The 20,896-nt window shown below is 55.4% G+C and overlaps 1 protein-coding gene and 1 pseudogene across 6 annotated transcripts in view; one reads left to right on the top strand and one right to left on the bottom strand.

The window, feature by feature from the left end:
- PRKCZ (protein kinase C zeta) overlaps positions 1-20,896 on the bottom strand; it is a 104,041-nt gene that overhangs the window by 59,289 nt on the left and 23,856 nt on the right. The gene's annotated exons all lie outside the window — the stretch shown is intronic.
- LOC113924886 lies at positions 13,104-14,494 on the top strand (annotated as a pseudogene).

Genomic DNA, 20,896 nt, shown 5'->3' with positions numbered 1-20,896 from the left:
TTAAAAGTCAGATGTAAGGACGAAAGGCAAACTCACCAGAGCCCCTGGCCTCCAGGAGACAGGATGGCACCACGCAGGGAGAGCCTCCCATGCCCACCCCCCCGCCCGAAAGCATGCTGTAAAGATCACGTATCAATAATGACAAAATAAAAGTGTGATCCTTTATTTAATGGAAATTCTAGCAAGACCAAAAACTCCAAATAAGACTCCCTGCCACAGGGGCCTCTGCAGACCCCACCCCCCCTCGGTGGGGAGGGCCACAATGGCCCCCACCATCCACCGTGGCCACTGTCGTGTGCAGCATGGGGCTGGTGTGTCTGCACATCAGCTCATCCAAACCGACCGAGTTCCGGCCCCTGTGCAGGTCACACCAGAGTGGGAAACTGAGGCAAGGAAAGGCCATGCCACACCTGCTGGCCAGTGAGAGACAGAGGAGCTGCCCGGAGAGAGGCCGTCCATAGCCCCCCACTGGCCAGGCCCTACCTGGGATCCCCTCCTTATCAGGGAGGAGTCTGACCAGGGCACCTGCCTCTTGGGGCAGGTGGAGGCAGTGGGGGCAAGAGAGGAGGTGAGCTGGAGCGTGCCCACGACATGCCTGCTGGGCAGCCAGTCTACAGGGCAGAGGAGAGGGCAGAGCTGAGGGCAGACGACCAGCATGCCTGCTCCTCTTCCTTCCCCCCACTTTCACCCCAAGCAGCTGTCCAGCCTCCTGGGCTGGGAGAAGGTCCCAACACAGCACGTCCTCCAAAGTGGAGGGAGCCTGCCTTGCAAACTGCCCATGAGCTCCCCATCACGGGCATCCGGGTGAGGTTGTCCTCCAAGAGGATGGGATGTGGCATTTAGATCCAGAGACAGAGCCCTGGGAGAAAACCCAGACCTCGAAGACCAGAAGGAAGGGGCGGCCAGTCGGGGCGACCAGGGGCAGGGACAGATGAGAGGTCCCGGCTGGCAGCTGGTGACTGCCCAGGGGAGCAGGGGACAAGGCGAGACGCACCAGCACAAAAGTTGTTGCCTCTGTGGAATCCTCACTACTGCAGACGGTCCCCCTGACGTGCATGGTTTTCCATGCGGCAGGTTTTGAAATAATTTTAGCAAAACAACCTCTACCACCTCAAAATGAAATTGAACCAAGAGAAGATGGCGTTGTAGGTCACAAGAGGAGAGGGAGGGTCAGCTGGTGGGAGGAGAGTGTCTCCTCGTTTGCCTCTGGGCTGGGGTGTAAAGATTGATTGTGTTAGGAGGACACGGGGCATAGTTAATATTCAACAGGGATGGGGGGCGGGGGCTCTGAGAAAACAGAAGGAGCTCATGGTTTCAACAAGCGGGCGCCGGCACTCAGGTCACACCTGGTGGACATGGCTCATCGCTACCAGGGTGCTCAATACTGAGCTTTGTCTTTTCCCACAAAAAGACATCCTAAGATTTTTCTGCTCCTTGAAAGTCTGTTTTAGCTAGACACGGACCACAGACGTTCAATCTCATTGGAGCAGGAAGTAGGTCATACCCATGTTTCAGGTTTGTTGGATTAACTCCTTAGAGGCTCGTGAAATGCATGATTAACAGATGGCCACAGACCCGGTGTAGCCTCCCCTCCCTTGCCTCTCAAGGCTGCTCTGCCCATTGGGTCCTCCTAACAGGGCCTCTGCACATGCTGCCCCCCCACCTGACAAACACCCCCCAGCCCACCCCCCGCCGCCCGCTCCTCCCACGGAGCCTCACCGCACGAGTCAGGCTTCTGCGGGCTGTCCTGAGTGTGTGGGCCTGCCTGCCCCACCCAGCATTTCTGTGTTGGCTCCGCTGCGGCGGCCACTTACACTAATTATAACTTAGAACTTTAAATTATCTGTTTCTGCATGTTTGCTCATTAACAAGGGGGGATCAGGAGTGCATCCTTCAGGTCAGTGCTCTCCCAGTCTCTACCCCACATCTACCCAGCCCTGACATACGGGGACCACCGTTAATGTGCAGGAAATGTGCAAGAGAAGGAACTAATGAATGAATGAATGAATGAACGAAAAAACTACTGATTGAAAAAAACTACAGGGCTCTGAGGAGATTTTCCAGAATGCCATGCTGAGGATATCTTAGAAAGTGAGAAAAGAGCCCCTTTGCTAGCTACCTCTCACTGCACTTGACCCTGATTTCCTAATTTACTAGCCCAGCGCTCAGGAGAAGGGCATCCCTCCCTGGGCCATATGGGGACGAAGAAGCTTTCTGGTCACACAGAGCTATGTGGCTCCAGGAGATTTCTAACAGAACCCCAAACCACAACGCCCACAAAGATGGTTGTGTTATTAGGTTGAAAGCAGTGAAAGCCTGGTTATTTGGTCCAGAAGTGACAGCACAGAGGTGGTCTGGATAAGTTCTTGGAGGCTGGTAGGCACGGCCATCATTCTCCATCACCGACCTCAGCACCGGTCCTTCTACTTCTGCTTGGATAGAGAAGAACTGAAAAGCCCCAGTCGGCAGGAGTCCCACCAGGGGCTTCAAGGGCAGGAGTGGGGAGCTGGTTTTCAAGCTGACCTCCGACTCCCTCTCAGACAGGTTCTGAAAAAGCACAGCTCCTGAAGTCCTGATCGCCACCACAGAACCATGACGCCCACCTGGGTGCAAACAGAGCAGCCCCAACCCTCCCCGACCCGCCGTGCACAGGGAAGGCTCCAGGGGATTCTCTATTCAGGGCCAGGGCCACAGCCCATGTTGAAATTTAGCACACCTCATGTTCACATTTCCCCAGAGGTGTTTTTCTTTAATTGAAGCATCTCCTAAGTTTGGAGAAATGGTCTGAAGGCCTGCAGCATTCCAGTGAGAAGCTGCTCACTGAACACCTACTCCAGGGTTAGCCAGTGAAGACTTCTGTCCTTGGGGGACCTCGTCTCACCAGGGACCCCTGCCGCTGATGGGGGAACCTGCCATACCTCCCACATCCTCCAATAGCCCAGTTGTTTCCAGGCTTCTCCAAAGTCCCACAGAGAGGCCAGAGAACCCTCGGTCACACCAGGACGTAAGACAGCCCAGCCCTTCCTGGGCAGCCATGTGCCCAGCACACACGTTTACACACAGGCTGCTGATGAGCCTCCAAAATCCCAAGAAGCAGAAATCTCGGCCCCTCCCAGGATGAGCGGAAGCCAGGGCTAACAGAGGAAGTACTTTCTCTAAAACCACCAGCTCCTTGGGGCTGAGGAACCACAGCCTGTGTCAGCTCTGCCATCCCTCCCCAATGTCCACCTGACGACCTTGCCCCCGGCAGCTTCAGCCCTGGAGTGCCAGGACCGGTCTGAGTCCACGCCAGACCCGGGGTGCTCAGGGCATCAAGCCCCTTCCAAAGCGTCTGAGATGGCTTAGGACCCAGAAGGGGCAACAGATGTAGGGAAGAGCTCATGGTCTTGGTCAAAAATGGAGGAAGAGAAACCTGCTTTCTCCCCTGGAGAGAAGCCAGAATCATGACAGCAGGAGGCGGAGCCCCAGTGGCCAGGCCAGCCCTGCCCTGCTCCATTGGCCTGGAACCAGTTCTCCTGGTAGGTCTGCAGCATCCTACTGACCACTCCGCTGCTCCCTGGCTGGGCCTCAAGCCACCCTTGCTCGCCGTGCCAGCTGACACGTCGCTGAGGCTGGCGGCCCCGAGCCTCCTCCGTGCACACGGGCACCTGTCAGGACACTGTGGAGTGATGTCAAAGGACATGCTTGGGGACAGGCACTGTTAGGACCACCTTTGTTGTGATAACTTACACAAACCAGTTCTGCATATACAGTAGCCGATCAACCCTTCTGGTTGTTCTTTCCCCCCAAACACTGCAAAATACCACACAAGTGTAAGTAATGGCTTCCCGCACTGAAGGCTCCCTCTGCTGCCAGCAAACAAGTCTGTCCGTGTAAGCGTTCCCAGGTGAGAGAGCGTGTGTGCATGTGTGAGCGAGGTGAGAGTGTGTGACCATGTGTGAGGTGTGAGCATGTGTGTGTGACTGTGTGAGTGTTAGAGTGTGTGACTGTGTGTGAGCATGAGTGTGTGAGGTGTGTGTGTCTCAGTGTGAGTGTGAGGTGTGTGAGTGTGTCTGTGAGAGTGTGTGGCCATGTGTGTGACCGTGTGTGAGGTGAGCGTATGAGTGTTGTGTCTGAGTGTGTCTGAGTGAGAGTAAGCAAGTGTGAGGTGAGAGTGAGTGTTTGTGTGACACCGTGTGAGGTGTGAGCATGTATGTATGTGACCGTGTGAGTGTATGAGCATGAGAGTTGAGGTGTGTGTGAGAGTGAGCATGTGTGAGCATAAATGTGTGTGAGTGTGAGAGTGAGCAAGTGTGTGTGAGGTGAGAGTATGTGTGATGTGAGGTGTGAGCGTGTATGTAGTGCGTGACTGTGTGTGTGAGCATGAGAGTTGTGAGGTGTGAATGTGTCTGAGTGTGAGAGTGAGTGTGTGACCGTGGGAGTGAGGTGAGTGTGAGTGTGCATGTGTGTGCACACGAGCGTGAGGTGACACGCAGGCTGAGCGTAGCGCTCCCTGAGCCTCTGCTACAGGGAAAGCCAGGAGTCCAGAAGGTTCATGGGTTTGGCAAACACGACCCTCTGCGTGGGAGACGCTCCGATCCACATCCCCAGACTCAGGAACTCTGCCGCACAACCGATCATTCCCGACTCTCAGTGGTGGCACCAAAGCCACTGCGTGCTCCCTCCGGGAGGGTCCTTACCGACCTTCACAGAAGTCATTACCAACACTGACACGTACTGGCCCCCACTCCTGAGCACCTACAGAAGACAAGCTTGGCGCTGAGCGCGTGTCTACACTGTTGCACTTAATCCACTCAAAATCCATGTGATTAAGTTCTTTGTGTCCACATCTGCCATCTGAGGAAACTGAGGCCCAGAGAAGAGAGTGAGGCGCCAGGTCAGAGCAGGAAGTGGGGCCTGGTAGATGCTGGGACCAGTGCATGGAGGCTCCCGGAGGTCAGGCCTCCCAGCGGTGGCTGCTCTGGATGCTGGACACAGCCCCGGCGCTGCCCTAGCACCCAGTGACCTAAGGCTTCCGCGGAAGTCTCTGGGGCACACATGGAAACCACCTGCCTCAAACAGAGGGAGGGAGCATGAGGCGGCATCTTCACGACCACCCCCAGGCCCCCACCAGGGAGTGAGATGCAGGCAGGACTGTGCCGCCCAGCCTGCCTCAGGGCCAGCCAGCCCCCCCCACCCCCCCCCACCCCGGCTGCTTGACCACCGAACGCCTCCCGGGAGGAAGGGCCTGGGCAGCCAGATGGCCCGGAAGACTGACACACGCTGGCCAGGTAGTGCTGACCATGTGGGCACTGGGACAGGAGGAGCAGGGAGGTTCAGGTGGGCACAGCAGGACCCGTGGAGCGGAGACCGGATGCCGCGGGCAGTGGGCACCAGAAGGCACGTGCTGAGGGGGAATGCACAAACCACGAACTGCCCTTTTCCTCCTTAGAATCTCCTGAGCAACTTGGAAACCCAGCCACTTCTGGGAGGAGTGTTTCCTCTGTACCTCCTTAAGCGGTCTCACTCCCACACACCTGCAGTGGGCATCAAATCCTCGGCCAGCACGTAGCGGGCACCTCCTCCCGCACCGGTGCGCAGCTTTCCTAAGCAGCATGTCCTCCCCCTGGAAGCACTCAGCCTGGCGCTGCAGCCACCAAACCATGGAAGGACCGTCCACGCCCAGAGAGCTGACAATGCTCCCACCCGGAATGCAAAGGAAGCCAACAGGACAGCCGAGTGCCAGACATTCAGAACTCACAGCTGGACCATCACAGAACCAGTACGGCTCCGGAAAGCACAGTGATGTCAAGCAGACAACATCACACACTGTGTGAAACCAGAGCCCCAGGGCACACGGCACGGCCCCCGGGGACAGTGTGGCCAGGGGCCAGGCTGAGGTGGCCTGCAGTCCAGGGGTGATGTGCACGGACCCTCGGGTGACCAACACACCCAGCAGCCTGACCGCGGGGGAGGAGCTCCCGCCCACTGGGCACTGCAGGCCGGGGCAGACGACCCGTGTCCGCATCCTGGCTCAGGTTGGGGCACAGGGACACCACACAAATGGGCGAGTCGGGACACCGCTTTTCCTAAGGCAGAGTGAGGGAGATCAATGATGTGGGGCTTTCAGAAACCCACAGCAGCACGAGTTAATTCGAGGCCAAGAGCAGCGAGGGGGCAGGAAGGGAGGCCGCAGCAGAAGCCTCAGGAAAGATGCCATCGGAGACTCCGCCACAGCGACCGCTGCATCCCCCACGGGGCTAGCACTGGCATGGCGCGTGCGTGCTGCCTTCACGCAGGAGGAGACGGCACAGGGAGGCCACGGGCCCCAGAGCCACACAGCTCCCAGTGCAGCCAGGCTCCTTCCATCTCTGGGCAGAGATGGGGCCCGGAGAGGGGCTGCTGCTCTGACAGGAGGTGGTAGCAAAGGAGAAGCACTCCAAGATGGCATCGGATAGAAGGTTCCGGAGGGCCAGCAGGTGCCTGTGGGAGGGAGCTGCCCCGGAAGTGACAGATGGGGTGGGGGTGCAGGGGCATCCCGAAAGAGACATGGTCTTCAAACTCAAAATGGGAGATAAACACGGGGGACCAGGGCACCCCACACACCCCAAGTCCTCTCTAACTGGGGCTCTCCCACAGGCCTACACCCAGGGGGTCCCCCACGGAGCAGGTTGGGGTCCCACCCCCACAGGAGGTCTGACGTGCCCATGGACCCTGAGGATCCAGGAGGTGCTGGACTCCAAGTGAGTGCCTGAGGGGCAGCAAGGAGGACACGGGAAGCGGGGGGCAGGGAGCAGCCGAGTTGGCCCATCCCCACCTGTCTACACTGTCCATACCTGTCTCTACGACATCTACACCTGTCCACATGCACACCTGTCTGCACCTGTTCACCCAGCACCCAGGCCCCATCCATGTCCATCACGCTGGGGAGGATGCCGGCAGTCCTGGTGCTCCAGCTGCTGCAGCCTCCCTCACGGAGGGCACTGCATGTTCTCTTGCGCTTCTGTTAAAATAAGCCATCAGGCATTTCTGTGCCAGCCCGGACTCCAGGCGCCAGCTCGTAACTGGAGCCCCTGGGCAGGGCCCAGTTTCTTACACCGGGAAGCGAGCGTGACAGGCGGCTCCCGCTCACACGAGGGAGGCAGGTGTGTCAGGAGCACAGGTCTGTGGTCTGTTGGTTCAAGATACTCGGTCTGTTTAATGTCTTGGCTGGGAATGAAATTCAGCCATCCCCCCCCACCCCAAATCCCTCGTGTCCCGCCAGCCCCCAGCCCCTCTCCCACCTCCCCTGTGGTCCTCACAGTGTGAGCACCCTGAAAACCAGGGCTTCCACTTCCTCAGATGAACCATCCTTTAATGCTAAAAAATAATTAAATTGAAAAGCTCCCTTTGTACAAAACCAGACCAGCTAAAATGTGTGAATAAATTATGTTTGTTTTGTTTGCTTCCAAGAACATCAATGTGAAGGAGCTTTATGTAAATAAACCCACAGAGCTTCCAGGCCACCAGACCCCAGGGTTTTTTTAAAATCCAAAAGCTAGGAAAATGAAGGTGGTTTTCATTTACCTGTGACCCTCGGCTTACAGGGGCCCAGCACCTGGGTCAGAAAGGGTAAGGGCCAATTGGGCAATGGCCAGTCATTCAGAGCACAGACCACCCAGTGCTTTGCTCCCGGCTGGGGTGTCCAGGGGTGTCTCTCCCTTCTTCATGCTGAACTGGGTCTTCCCTTGTGTGGAATCATCCCAGGAAGCACTGGGGACCGTCCCTGCCGCCCTCACACGGAGGGGGCCAGAGTCCGGGGCTGGGTCTGGTCTAGAGCGTCCTATGCTCATGGGGACTCATCTCATGCAGGACAACGTGCTGGGGGGCAGGGGGCTGCAATGACTAAGCATACGGGGAGGGCTGGACACAGACCCAGTGACGAGCGACCAGGGCAGCTGGACTGGCCAGCCCCTGCAGGCGAGCTAGCGTCCGGGAGAAGAAAGGACCTCACTGGGGTCAATCCGCCACCGCTCGGAGGCCCCTCCTCACACAGTTTCTACTCTGCACAAGCTTTTTTCCTTCGAGGGCACAGCAGACACTGGCTCATCTGTCCTCCACCCCAGAACACGGTGCCTTCGGTATGTCCTGCTTCCTCCACATGGGAATCGGGGGGGTTCCAGCAAAAGAGGCAAAGATGAGCATGTGTGGTGTATGGTCTGTTGTTAAAACCCAACCAGGACAATCCAGCCACAAAAAAGCCACAAAACAACCTAATTTAAAAAATGGGCAGGGGCACCTGGGTGGCTCAGTCGTTAAGCGTCTGCCTTCGGCTCAGGTCATGATCCCAGGGTCCTGGGATTGAGCCCCACATCAGGCTCCCTGCTCCGTGGGAAGCCTGCTTCTCCCTCTCCCACTCCCCCTGCTCGTGTTTCCTCACTGTCTCTCTCTGTCAAATAAATAAATAAAATCTTTAAAAAAAAAATGGGCAAAGGTCTTGAACAGACATTTCTTCAAAGAAGATACACACATGGCCAAAAAGCACACGAAAAGATGCTCGACGTTACCAATTATCAGGGAAATGCACATCAAAACCACAGTGAGACAGCATCTCACACCCAGCACAGGGGCTACTGTGAAAAACAGCAGGGGCGCCTGGGTGGCTCAGTCAGCGAGCGTCTGCCTTCAGCTCAGGTCGTGATCCCAGGGTCCTGGGATCGAGTCCTGCATCGGCTCCCTGCTCAGCGGGAAGCCAGCTTCTCCCTCTGCCTCGACCCCCTGCTTGTGCTCTCTCTCAAAATAAACAAATAAAATCTTAAAAAAAGAAAAGAAAAAACAGCCAACAGCTGAGTGGAAATACGAAGAAACCGGAGTGCTTACGCTGGCGGGTAGGAACGCAAAATGCTGCAGCCTCTGCAGGAAAGAGTTCAGCAGCTCCTCAAAAAATCAAACCAGAATTACCATATGGTCCAGCCCTCCACGTCTGGGTGTGTCCCCGAAAGAACAGAAAGCAGGGTCTCGAGGGGACACCTGTATCACAACAGCCAACAGGTGCAAGCAGCCCAGGGGTCCCCCAATGGATGAATGGATAAACAAAACGTGGCTTAACCATCCATGGAACACTACCCAGGCTCCAGAAGGCAGGAGATGCTGACACCAGCCACACTGGTGAGTCCTGAGTCCTGATGCTCATGAAATAAGCCAGTCCCGAAAGGACACACACTGTGTGATTCCACTTCCATCAGGTACTTTAGAGTCTGCGAATCCAGAAGAGACGGGAGGGAAGGAGGGAGGGAAGGAGGGAGGGCACGTGGGGCGCCGTGGGGGAAGGTAGTGTTCCATGGGTGCAGAGTCTTAGTTCGGGAAGACGGAAAGTTCCAGAGACAGACGGCAGTGATGGCTGCACCAGAATGGCAATATACTTTAACTACTGAACTGTACATTTAAAAACAGTTAAAACAGTATGTTTTATATCATGTGTGTTTTACCGCAATTCAAAAAAAAACAAAAACAAAACCAACCAAACCAAAAAACAATGATGAGCTACGGTTCTCTGACCCTTTTATTAAAACATATCCATATCATGCACGTTTGGCATTTTTTGAAAATGGTATTCACAACATTAGATCGTAATGTCAAGAAAAATGAGGTTCTGCAGACTGTACAGAAAGTGAAATTAATATGGTTAAAATATGTGTATGGAAAAAAGTGCACCCAACACGAAGAAACTAAATGTTATAAGCAAAAATGAAAAGCCCCTCCCCTGTCTCCCCCTCCCCTCCCCCCAAATCACGGAGTCCTGGGCTGTGAGGTCCGTTCCGGGCAAATTCTATCCCAGGCACTTCCCCTGATGCTCAAAGGCCGGCCACCCCAGGTCCCACAGACAGAACCACATGTGGAAACAGGGATGGGAAATGAAACGAAGACTCAAAGCTTCATTTCCACGTGTGCGAGGGGCCTCCCGGAGAGGCACCGTGTGCCAAGTCCCTTCTTTCTGGTGCTGCCAACATGTCCACCTGCGGTCACCACTGTCCCTCTGGAGACACTGGGCGAAGATACTGCAGCCCTGGGGCTCCCAAGCAGCTGAACCGCACATGTGGTCTCCCGCAGCCTGACCCGGACAGCAGAGGTGACATTCCACCCAGGCAGCAGGCAGCACCAACGCAGCCCACCCCTGACCAGTCCCAGGATATGGAGACCTTTGGGAACACCCCCAGTGGGAGGAGGGGGAGTCGAGTCATGAGATCCACCACTGTCCTGGCAGCATCTTCACTGAAAGACGTCCAGTAAACGTCCACAGAGGACACATCCTTGCAGAGGCCACACAGGGTGGGGGTGGGGTGAGCTTTCATGTAAGGGGAGGCCTTTGAGCAGAGACTGGAGGGGGGACATGGAGGGAAGGATGGGGTGGCGGGGGGATGGGGTGGCGGGGGGATGGGTGGCGGGGGGATGGGGTGAGGGGGGATGGAGGGAGGGGGGAGGGGTGGCGGGGGGATGGGGTGGCGGGGGGATGGGTAGGAAACCAGGGAATGGGGGAGGCATGCCGACCTCCTGGCATAAGCTGTGTCCAGGCAGAGGGAGGTAGGGCTAAGGCGGTGAGGGGATGCTGCTGACCAGAGAGAAGTGGGGGGGCCGGAGGGGGGTCAAGGGTGGGTAGAGGGCCAGTAGGACTCCTGTTTACAGGCTCCTTCAGCCTGCAGAGGTGGGTCACCCAGGTGAGGGAGGCAGGGCCAGGGCCATCAGGTAGATGAAGAAACAGCTAAGTGACCTTCCTGAGGTCACACCGAGGGAAGCAGCAGAACGCAAGGTGGACCTGGACAGCATGTGAGGCAGAGCCCCCCTCGCTACTGCACAGGGCAGGCAGAGAAAGCAGCTATTCAGAACCAGCCCCGCTCTGGTCCGAACAAAGGATGCCTTCACACCATGTGTCTGGGCAGCCAACACGTGCCAGTCACCAGGCAGCCTGCCCCGCATGCCTGTCCCTGGGCCCCGCCGAGGCTGGAGGGCGCTCCGTGCCCCGTTCCTAAGAGTCAGCTGTGTGTCCGCAGACCACTCGTAGCAGCAAACCCTCCCCCCTTCCCAAAATGCCGGTCCAGAAGAAAGCACCTCTGAGTCACTCATTTGTTCTTTACACGATGAATCTTTTTGATGACATAATTCACATATTACTCAGATATCTTGCTTTATTCCTTGGGTAACACAACACCAAAATTTTCTGGACGGTAGGATAAGACCCAAATAAGTACAGCAAAAACGAGGGCATCATTGCAATCCCCGTGAGCAGAGGCTTCACCTGAGGTGCATTCGCCGCAAGAGCCCCCTGGCATCTCGGGACCCCGTCCAAGGGGCTGACGGTCCAGCTCTCTCCGTGCGGAGGGCCCCTTCCCAGCTGTCCACTCAGTTACCCGTGACCAAGCCTTACCCTGTGAGCCCTGATGCTCCAAACCCACTTTTATTTCCCGTTTCGTACGGACTGCTCTGTGCTGACAACCGACAAGAAGAAAGCTCTCCAGGGCCTACTGCACAACCACAAAGGCAGCTAACCCTCTGAACCGTATGCAGAAACGGTTACAACGTACCCGTCGGAGTGACCAGAATCCAGAACGGTGGCAACACCAAACCTGGGCACGCCCAGTCACTGCTGGTGGACTGCAACGTGGTGCAGCCGCTCTGGGGAACGTCTGGCGGTTTCTTACAGAACTGAACAGACTCTTCCCATACGATCCAGTGCCCTGACTACGCTCCTCAGCATTTCCCCGAAGGAACTGAAAACTTCTGTCCACACCAAACCCTGCACGCAGATGTTAAGAGTAGCTTCACTGACACCTGCCAAAACGGGGAGGCAACCAAGATACCCTCCAGCAGGTGACAGATAAACAACTGCAGTCCATCCAGACAGTGGGTGTTATCGAGTGTCACAGAGGTGAGCTCGCAAGCCGCGAAAAGACAGAGGAGATTTGAATGCATATCACCAAGGGAGAGAAGCTGTAGGATTCCAGCTACAAGACGTTCGGCAAAAGGCAAAACTATGGAGACAGTAAAAAGATGCGGGGTTTCCAGGGGCTGGGAGAGGAGGATGAACAGGTGGAGCAGAGGACTTACAGGGCAGTGAAGCCACGGTGATGGATGCGTGTCATCACACACCTGTCTAGACCCACACCCTGCACAACACCGAGAGTGACCCCAAAGTCAGCTGCAGGCTCTGGGAGATGCCGACGCGTCCCTGCAGGCCTGTCGACCATCGCAAATGCACCCTCTGTGGGGTGCAGATAACGGGGCAGGCTGTGCACCAACAGGGGCTGGGAATATAGGGGAAATCCCTGCGCCCTCCCCTCAACTTTGCCGTGAACCTACATCGCTCTAAAACAATAAAGACTATATCAAAAGAATCGTTTAAAAAAGGTTAAGTGGTAAATTTTATGTTACGTGATTTCTTTTAAAGCCACAATTACCAAAGAAGATGCATGAGGAGGGTGACTGGATGTGGGGCATCGCACGTGCTGGGGGCTCACTGTCCGCCAAGACGCCTTGCACGACCAACAACTGCTTCCCAGTTTTGAACAGAAGTAGTTATTTTGAATACAAATTATAATTAATAATAAAAGGGGACGCCTGGGTGGCTCAGTCGTTAAGCGTCTGCCTTCGGCTCAGGTCATGATCCCGGGGTCCCGGGATCGATACCCGCGTCAGGTTCCCTGCTCAGTGGGGAGCCTGCTTCTCCCTCTCCCTCTGTGCTCGCTCTCTCTCAAATAAATAAAATCTTTTAACAAATGATAGTTAATAATAATAAAGAACTACGTGCCTTAGAACACATAAGAATCTCTGTGTTGGTGGGCACCTCTGTGTGGCGAGCTGTGTTTTGTGCATTTCCACAAAATTACGAAACCGGGTCCTACATTTCACACCTCTCTAAAACATTACAACATGAATGCAGAGAACATAAAACTCACAGATTGTGTCCCACCAGGGAGGGCTCTGAACACAAAGCAATGCAGCATTGTCATCCCAAAGAGCATTTCAGACTAGTCACGCCACAAGAAAACTTGGAATGTCCTAAAGTCTTACCGATCTCACGTGAGAGCAACTGAGATTCTCCCCAAATTTCAAAACAATCCCAAAAAAACCCCTTTCTCTGCGGAATCACCATGGCGGCTGGGACCCTGTACACATATCCTGAAAACTGGAGGGCCTTCGAGGCTCTCATTGCTGCTCAGTACAGTGGGGCTCAGGTCCGCGTGCACTCTGCACCACCCCACTTCCACTTCGGCCAAACCAACCGCATCCCTGAATTTCTCCGTAAATTGCCTGCCAGCAAGTTTCCAGCATTTGAGGGTGACGATGGATTCTGTGTGTTCGAGAGCAATGCCACTGCCTACTATGTGAGCAATGAGGAGCTGCGGGGAAGTACTCCAGAGGCAGCAGCCCAGGTGGTGCAGTGGGTGAGCTTCGCTGATAGTGACATAGTGTCCCCAGCCGGTAACTGGGTGTTCCCCACCTTGGGCATCATGCACCACAATAAGCAGACCACAGAGAATGCAAAGGAGGAAGTGAGGCGAATTCTGGGGCTACTGGATGCTCACTTGAAGACTAGGACTTTCCTGGTGGGCGAACGTGTGACACTGGCTGACATCACAGTCGTCTGCACCCTGGTGTGGCTCTATAAACAGGTCCTGGAGCCTTCTTTCTGCCAGGCTTTCCCCAATACCACCCGCTGGTTCGTCACTTGCATCAACCAGCCACAGTTCCGGGCCGTCCTGGGGGAGGTGAAGCTCTGCGAGAAGATGGCCCAGTTTGACGCTAAAAAGTTTGCAGAGAGCCAGCCTAAAAGGACACCCCATGGAAAGAGAAGGGTTCTCAGGAAGAGAAGCAGAAGCCCCAGGCTGAGCGGAAAGAGGAGAAAAAGGCTGCTGCCCCTGCTCCTGAGGAGGAGATGGATGAATGTGAGCAGGCACTGGCTGCTGAGCTGAAGGCCAAGGACCCCTTTGCTCACCTGCCCAAGAGTACCTTTGTGTTGGACGAATTTAAGCGCAAGTACTCCAATGAGGACACTCTTTCTGTGGCGCTGCCGTATTTTGGGGAGCACTTTGATAAGGGTGGCTGGTCTCTGTGGTACGCTGAGTACTGCTTCCCTGAAGAGCTCACCCAGACCTTCATGAGTTGCAACCTCATCACTGGAATGTTCCAGCGGTTGGACAAGCTGAGGAAGAATGCCTTTGCCAGTGTCATCCTCTTTGGAACCAACAATAGCAGCTCCATTTCTGGAGTTTGGGTCTTCCGAGGCCAGGAGCTTGCCTTTCCGCTGAGTCCAGAATGGCAGGTGGACTACGAGTCATATATACATGGCAGAAACTGGATCCTGGCAGCGAGGAGACCCAGACGCTGGTTCGAGAGTACTTTTCCTGGGAGGGGGCCTTCCAGCATGTGGGCAAAACCTTTAATCAGGGCAAGATCTTCAAGTGAACATGTCTTGCCATCGCCTAGCTGCCTGTACCCGCCCTTCAGGGAGATGGGGGTCATTAAAGGAAACTGAACATTGGAAAAAAAAAATCCCCAAAATTTATGTGACATTACAGTATTAATTATGAGGCTGAAAATAAAGGATTTTGTAAGTGGCCAGAAAGTAAAATTTTGTCAACGGTGGCATGGGAATACTGAGGTCATCATCACTGAGGTTTCTCTACAGAAAACACCGCAAACCTGCCGCTTGAGGACACCGCCAGGGTTCACAGTTCGAAAATCCAGGTGAGGAAGTACAGAATTACGCCAAGCAGATGTTTACTGAGGAGTGTAATTCATGCTATTTTTCTGGATTTTGCGGTGCTTGAGGTGTTCATTGGTATTTAAAAATTCATCACTTCTTTTGATCTCTATTCTCATCCTAAATACACACACGTATTCCTGTTATTAGAAACGCGGATGGGTGCAGGACGTTCAGAAGAGCGTACACACCTGGAGACCGTCTAGGCAGCAAGAGTCACTAACACACACGTTCCTGTGTTTACGAGAAGACGTGCGGGTCGGGGAAATGAGCAAACGGAATGGAGCCATCCCTCTGTGTGGTTTTTATGTCTGAAGTCAGGTTAATGTGTCACACAGCCCATAAGTAAGACAAGCTAGGACAGGGGAAACACCCTAAAACTACGGAAACAGAAGCAGGCTAGGCTGACACCACCACCATTCATTGGACAACAGATGAATTCGAGGTGACCCCCAAAAACACACACAAAAAGTCCACAGACCAGTGAGCCGAGAAACCCCAGCCCCACCTTGGTTCTGGCCCCTAGCTCTGGACCCATCACGTCCACATCTTCTGGGCCCACATGGGAGCCGGCCAGGGCCGCGTGGGGGCTCTGTGGTCCTGGGGGGTCGGGTTGGGGGGTGGCAGGGGGTGCTCCCTGAGGAGCAGGCTGGCTCCAGGCTGGCCCCCAGTATGCGTGGGGATCCCGGAGGCGACCAGGCAGGGAAGTGTTGAAAGGCTTTCAAAACCGCTGGGAAGTGTCAGAGCTCACGGAGCGCACACCACAGCGGTCAGATGTGGGAGGCTTTGAGCCTCAACATCCATCACGGCAGAAGTGTTTTTTAATACACTAGAAGTTCTAGAAAATCTTCCAGGCCACACTGGTATTGCATGGGTGTTTGTAAATAGGCTGGGAAGAAGGGACACGCTTTCCTATGGCATAACGCCAACCGATGCTGGAGAAGGGTCCCCGAACACCCCGGCACGGCGGCAGGAACGCCCGAGTCTGGCAAAGCCGCTGGGGAATGCCAAAACCACCGGCAAGACCTCGTACTTGAAACAAAATACCGGGGCCATCGGCTTGCAGCAGGCATCTTCAGATAAAAAGAATTTTCAAAAAAATACAATAAACAAACGCATGGTTTGGTAAAGGGGGAGGCTGCAGGCACCGTGGCCAAGAACGCGCGTTTGGGCCCTCCTGCTGGTGGGCTGTGGGGCCACAGGGAAGACCCAAGAGGGCCATCCCTCGGGGCCCCGGTTCTGAAGCTCTGGGAACACATCTGCGCACCAACTCCGACTACCCGGGCTTCTGTGGGTGTGTCACCGGCTTCGGCTGGGCCCCAGGTGTTGGCTAACTGTGCCACGTACCCCCAAAATCATGGGGGTCGTGAGAACACAGGACGACCCAGGTCCTTGTCTTCCCTTTAAGTATGCATGCAAAATTACCGAAAATACCATTGATTAATTTTTGTTAGAACAAAATACCATCCAAGGAAGTGCAATTTAGTGACACAAAACTAAGGGCTGGCTGGTGGGACCCACAGCAGACCCCAGCCTGCCTCTGCCCGCTCCCTCAGGACCCCCATGCCACTCCCGCGAGTCCGTTCCTGCCCTCCTGCCACGCGGCTCCCCACGGCACTGCTGTGCCCACCTGAGCTGGGTCAGACACCCAGGAGAACCTCTGTGCATGCGACCCCCCCTCTCATCCCTGCCCAGCGACAGAGCCGTCCCGCCCCATCCCGCCCTACCCATGCAATCACAGAGTAGGGTGCGGAGAGTCAGTCACAGGCTCAGCTTGGTCACTGTGGGGTACCAACAGCACACCTGCGAAGCGCCCCACGTCCAGCACCTGGCCCCACATCTGACCTCCCCGGGGTAACGATTACGTGTGGCCAAGCAGACCCAACTCTGGGTGACCTGAGGGCGGGACACCCAGAGACAGTGGATCCTGAGCATCCTGAGCATCCTCCTCCCCCATCCACACCCCCGGCATAGACCATGGGCTACAGGCTGGCCAGCCATGTCTGCCCTGCCCTGCAAGGGGACGGATGTAGCTGGCTGAGCCCAGGGAGACTGGGGACCCCGGGGGTCCTGGGAACCCCCATGGGAGAGCCCTGCTTGCAAGCTCTCCCCACAGTAGGACATTCTCTGCCTCCTTCACTCTCTCCACACAGTGGAGGGGGGTTTCCCTGCACATCTTCAGGAGATTTGCATAACTCAGTGACATTTTCCAGATGACCAGCGTGTGACATCACAAAAGCATGCGTGGGTCACGAACTTATTCAAATGTAAGAGATCGCAGGATTTGAACCTAAGATATGGTTTCAGATTCTACATGGCAACAAACATGTCAGAAACAACCACTTGTTGAGTTTTAGAGAAATACCAAAGAAGAATACACATGTGTATCTGAAAAGGCTATTCAAACACTCCAAGCTTTTTGAAATGCTACAGTTTCCTTGTACGCTTCAACCCCACATGTCGGGCTGATGCAGAAGCATGCAGGGGATCCGGCCGTCTGCCCTGCACCAGACACCCCTGAGGTTCCCAGGAACATGGCCACCCTCACATGCGATTATTATTATTATTTTTTTTTGGAGAGGAGTCATTTTTCATTAAAATTAAATCTTTTGTTAACATTACTTATATTAACATGTGACAGGCTTAAAATGTTTGAATGAATTAGTATTTCCCATTTTAAGTTTCAAATACAGCCCACGCTCGATGAAAACCACATATCTGAAAGGTCTTTGAGGTCCTCGGTAATTTTCGTGAGCTCATGGAGGATCGTGTGGCAGCTGGCTGGAGGGCTGGAGGCTGGAACGAGACTGAAGGGGCTAGAGCTCTGTGCTGGAGACGGGCCCCGAGCAGCCCGGGTCTGCACCACGGACCCAGCGGCCAAGCTTGTCGCTGCACCTTCTCCCTAACGCCTGTCCCTCCAGGGGCCTGCCGCCGGGTCCCGGCCAAGACCCAGATGCAGTGACGCGGGAAGAAGGTACAGCTAGTGTGACAGCCTTAAATGCCCTTCATATGCAGACCTAGTAAGATGCAGGAAGAGGAAAGTACGAAGAGACAGTTGGGCAGGGCGGGCGCCCCAGGTGCAATACACTGTCCCCCCACCTGCCACCTTCAGGGTCTGCCCCGGAGGCTGCTTGTTACTCGGCTCCCCTGCTCACTATGAACCCTTATGGGCGCCATGCTGAAGGGGGACAGCCCAGAGCCAATCCGGAAGCTGTCCTTTTCAGAGCTGCCATGACCCACCGAACGGGACCCGGTCTCCACGTCACCTTCCCGACCTCCTTCTCTGACCATGGAAGCCCCTCTATGGGGACCCCTGTAGGGCCATGTCCAGCTCTCCAGAGCAAGCGTGCGTCTCTCATGCGGGCTGCCCTCAGTGATGTCGTGACGACCGTGTGCCAGCAGCGGAGGTGGGAGTATCTACACCAGGGAAACCAGGTCTGCCTTGCTCTCTCCCCAGAGAGAACATTTCCAGCACACCGCTGCTTGTATCCCAGGATTAATTAATCTCATATTCACGAAACGATCGGCCGTGTCTCCACACAGATCCGTTTTCCTTACAGGCCCAGGTAAGCGCAGCATACCAGATCCGCTCCCCTTCGTTTAAGGCAGATGGTCAGACGGCCGCTTGAAAGATACAAGTGACCCAGTCCTCCTGAGTGGCCACACAGGCAGCCCCCAGCCTCCCCGCCCTGCACATGTACGCCTCACGACACGCAGCACGGGGTCCCTCTCCCCAGACACGGCCCCAGAGCAGGAACAGGCAGCCAGGACAGACTGAGTGGTGGGAGCCAGGCTCGCAGAAGTAAATGGGACCTCTTCCAGCAGTCCTGTGCCTGTGTCTGCCCGGACAGCAGTGTGAACAGATGCTTGGGCACCTTCCTGCTACAACTATGCAATGTCCAACTGGGAAATTCAGTTAGAACCAGGACAGCCTCGATCAAGCCTGTTTTATGTCACCGTTTCACAGAATTAGGAAATGCAAGAGAAGCGAACAGGGTTACAGAGCAGAAGACTGCCCCGTTTGGAAGTGGCACTGTGATGGGACTGAGCTTCCGTGAAGGCTCATCAGGGCACCGCCTTTGTCACCGCTCCCCAGACTAAGCATCCCACAGAGCTCCAGGGGTGACGCGATGTGAAGGAGAGCCTGTGTCCAGGGCTGGGCAGTTCCACGCCCTGCTCCTCCTCCTGCCTGGCTGGAAGGGGGGCCAGAGATCCCCCACCTTGCCTTCCCCACAGGGGCTCCAGGCCCACCCTCCCAGCCCCTCCCCTCCTGCCAGGTCTGGCCGTCACCACTCCTGGGGCCAACTGCAGCGGCCAAAGCTGCAATAACGTGAGCAACCCAAGTAGGAGGTTGACATCCATGAGTCCACAGAAGTAAAGGTTGTGGGTGAAGAGTCAAAGCTCCCATGCAGACCTCCAGACACCCCTTCAAAGAGGGGGAGCATGCCTCCCTCCCCTCAGTGTGGGCTGTGGGGACACCCTTCCAAAGGGGGCAGCAGTGTCCATGGCAGACACACCCAAGCAGGGTGACCAAGATCACGCCACAGTAACAGGCCATGTTGGGGGCAGGGACCAGTGATTCGATGCAATGAGAGAACACTGCACCTCCAAGGGTCTCCTCCCCGAAACCCACACCCCAGTCTAACCGTGAGAAAAAACATCAGAGCAACTCAAATTGAGGGGCACTCTACAAAACACCTGACCAGCACTCCTCAAAACCATCATGGTCATCCCAAAACAGTAAAGTCTGAAACTGTCACAGCCTCGAGGGGCCCAAGGAGAGGTGACAACTGAATGTCTGTCATGTGGGATCCCTGGACAGGAAGAGGACGTCGGGAAGACTAAGGAAGCCTGAATGAAGCGTGGACCTCACCTAACTGTAACGCCGTACTGGTACTGGGTAGTCTGCCGCAACTGACTACACACTAACATGGACGCTAATCGTGGGGAGGCTGGTATTCTGTATTATCTTCTCAATTTCTCTGAAAACCCAAAACTGTTCTACAAAATAAGTTTATTCACACACACACACACACCCCTGTGCGGCCGAAGCACCTGTGGGTCCACCTAGCTCCATCTTCTCAAACCTACTCGGGGAAAGGGGCTTGAGAGCCAGCCCTGCACGAGTCCACTGGCCATCAAAGGAAAGTAAGTCACAGCCCCTTCCTTTAAGGCTCTGCCCTCGTCCTCTGGTCCCATGGTGATTCAGGGCCTTCCGGACATGCTGATTCACAACATCCACGCACGCCCACATCCACCTGTGAAGACCTTTCTTAGTGCCACTTCTCCTGTGTAATTTAGCCTCAGGAAGGTATAATCTAGATGGTGTCCAGATAAACACAGCAGCAGGAACACAATTATTTACCCACACTCCCTCCCAAGACCAAAGCCAGAGGGAGAAAAACACAAATAAAAAGAGAAGCACAGGAGGGGGCAGCGCCACGCTGGAACCTGGAAAGCAGGTGGCCCAGGGGTCAGCAGGGGACTGGGCAGAACTGAACCGTAAAAGGCCCATGAGTCGGAGGCTCCATGCACCAGGAAGTAGGGTGCTCACAGTGTGGGTTCCCAACCTCTAAAGAGGGAGGCCCCGTCCTCACCCACTGCTGCCGGTGGAGTGCGGGCTTGGCCTGGGGGATGGTGGCAGTCTGCTTACCCAGGGGTGAGACACCCCAGCCCCTCCCCAGGCAGGATGCTGCCCTGGCCATCATACTGCAATGTCCACCAGCTCTACGGCACCCCACGTGTCAACACAGGCAGATGACCAGAGGTCACCCAGGGGCTGCAGAAATCCTCCCAGGCCAAAACAAACTGAGAAAAAGAACTTCAGTGGAAACAGAGTTGTGTCAAGGGCTAAAGGAAACACCAAGAAAGAAGACTTTACCACTCACTCGACAGCACTACCTCATCACCTCGCCTGTGTTTTGCCACTCCGAGTTCAGACGGTGCTGCACTAAGTCAGTCCTCACAGTGATGGGGAGCCACGCCCATGGTCACCACCCCACTTACCACGGTCTGAACCACAGGGTGGACAGGGCTGTGACCGAGGTCACGTGGCTGGCAAATAGCAGAGTGGGGACCTTGCACTGTCGCAAAGAACATGAACTAGGGCCCCACCTGTGGGGAATGAGCCCCAGCTCCACAGTGCATGGCTGTGATTTGGGAAAATCGCCTGACCTCTCT

This window comes from Zalophus californianus, chromosome 4 (assembly GCF_009762305.2).
Source record: "Zalophus californianus isolate mZalCal1 chromosome 4, mZalCal1.pri.v2, whole genome shotgun sequence".
NCBI lineage: Eukaryota > Metazoa > Chordata > Mammalia > Carnivora > Otariidae > Zalophus > Zalophus californianus.
Note: the sequence above shows the minus strand (reverse complement) of the source record. Positions and strands in the feature narration are given on the sequence as shown.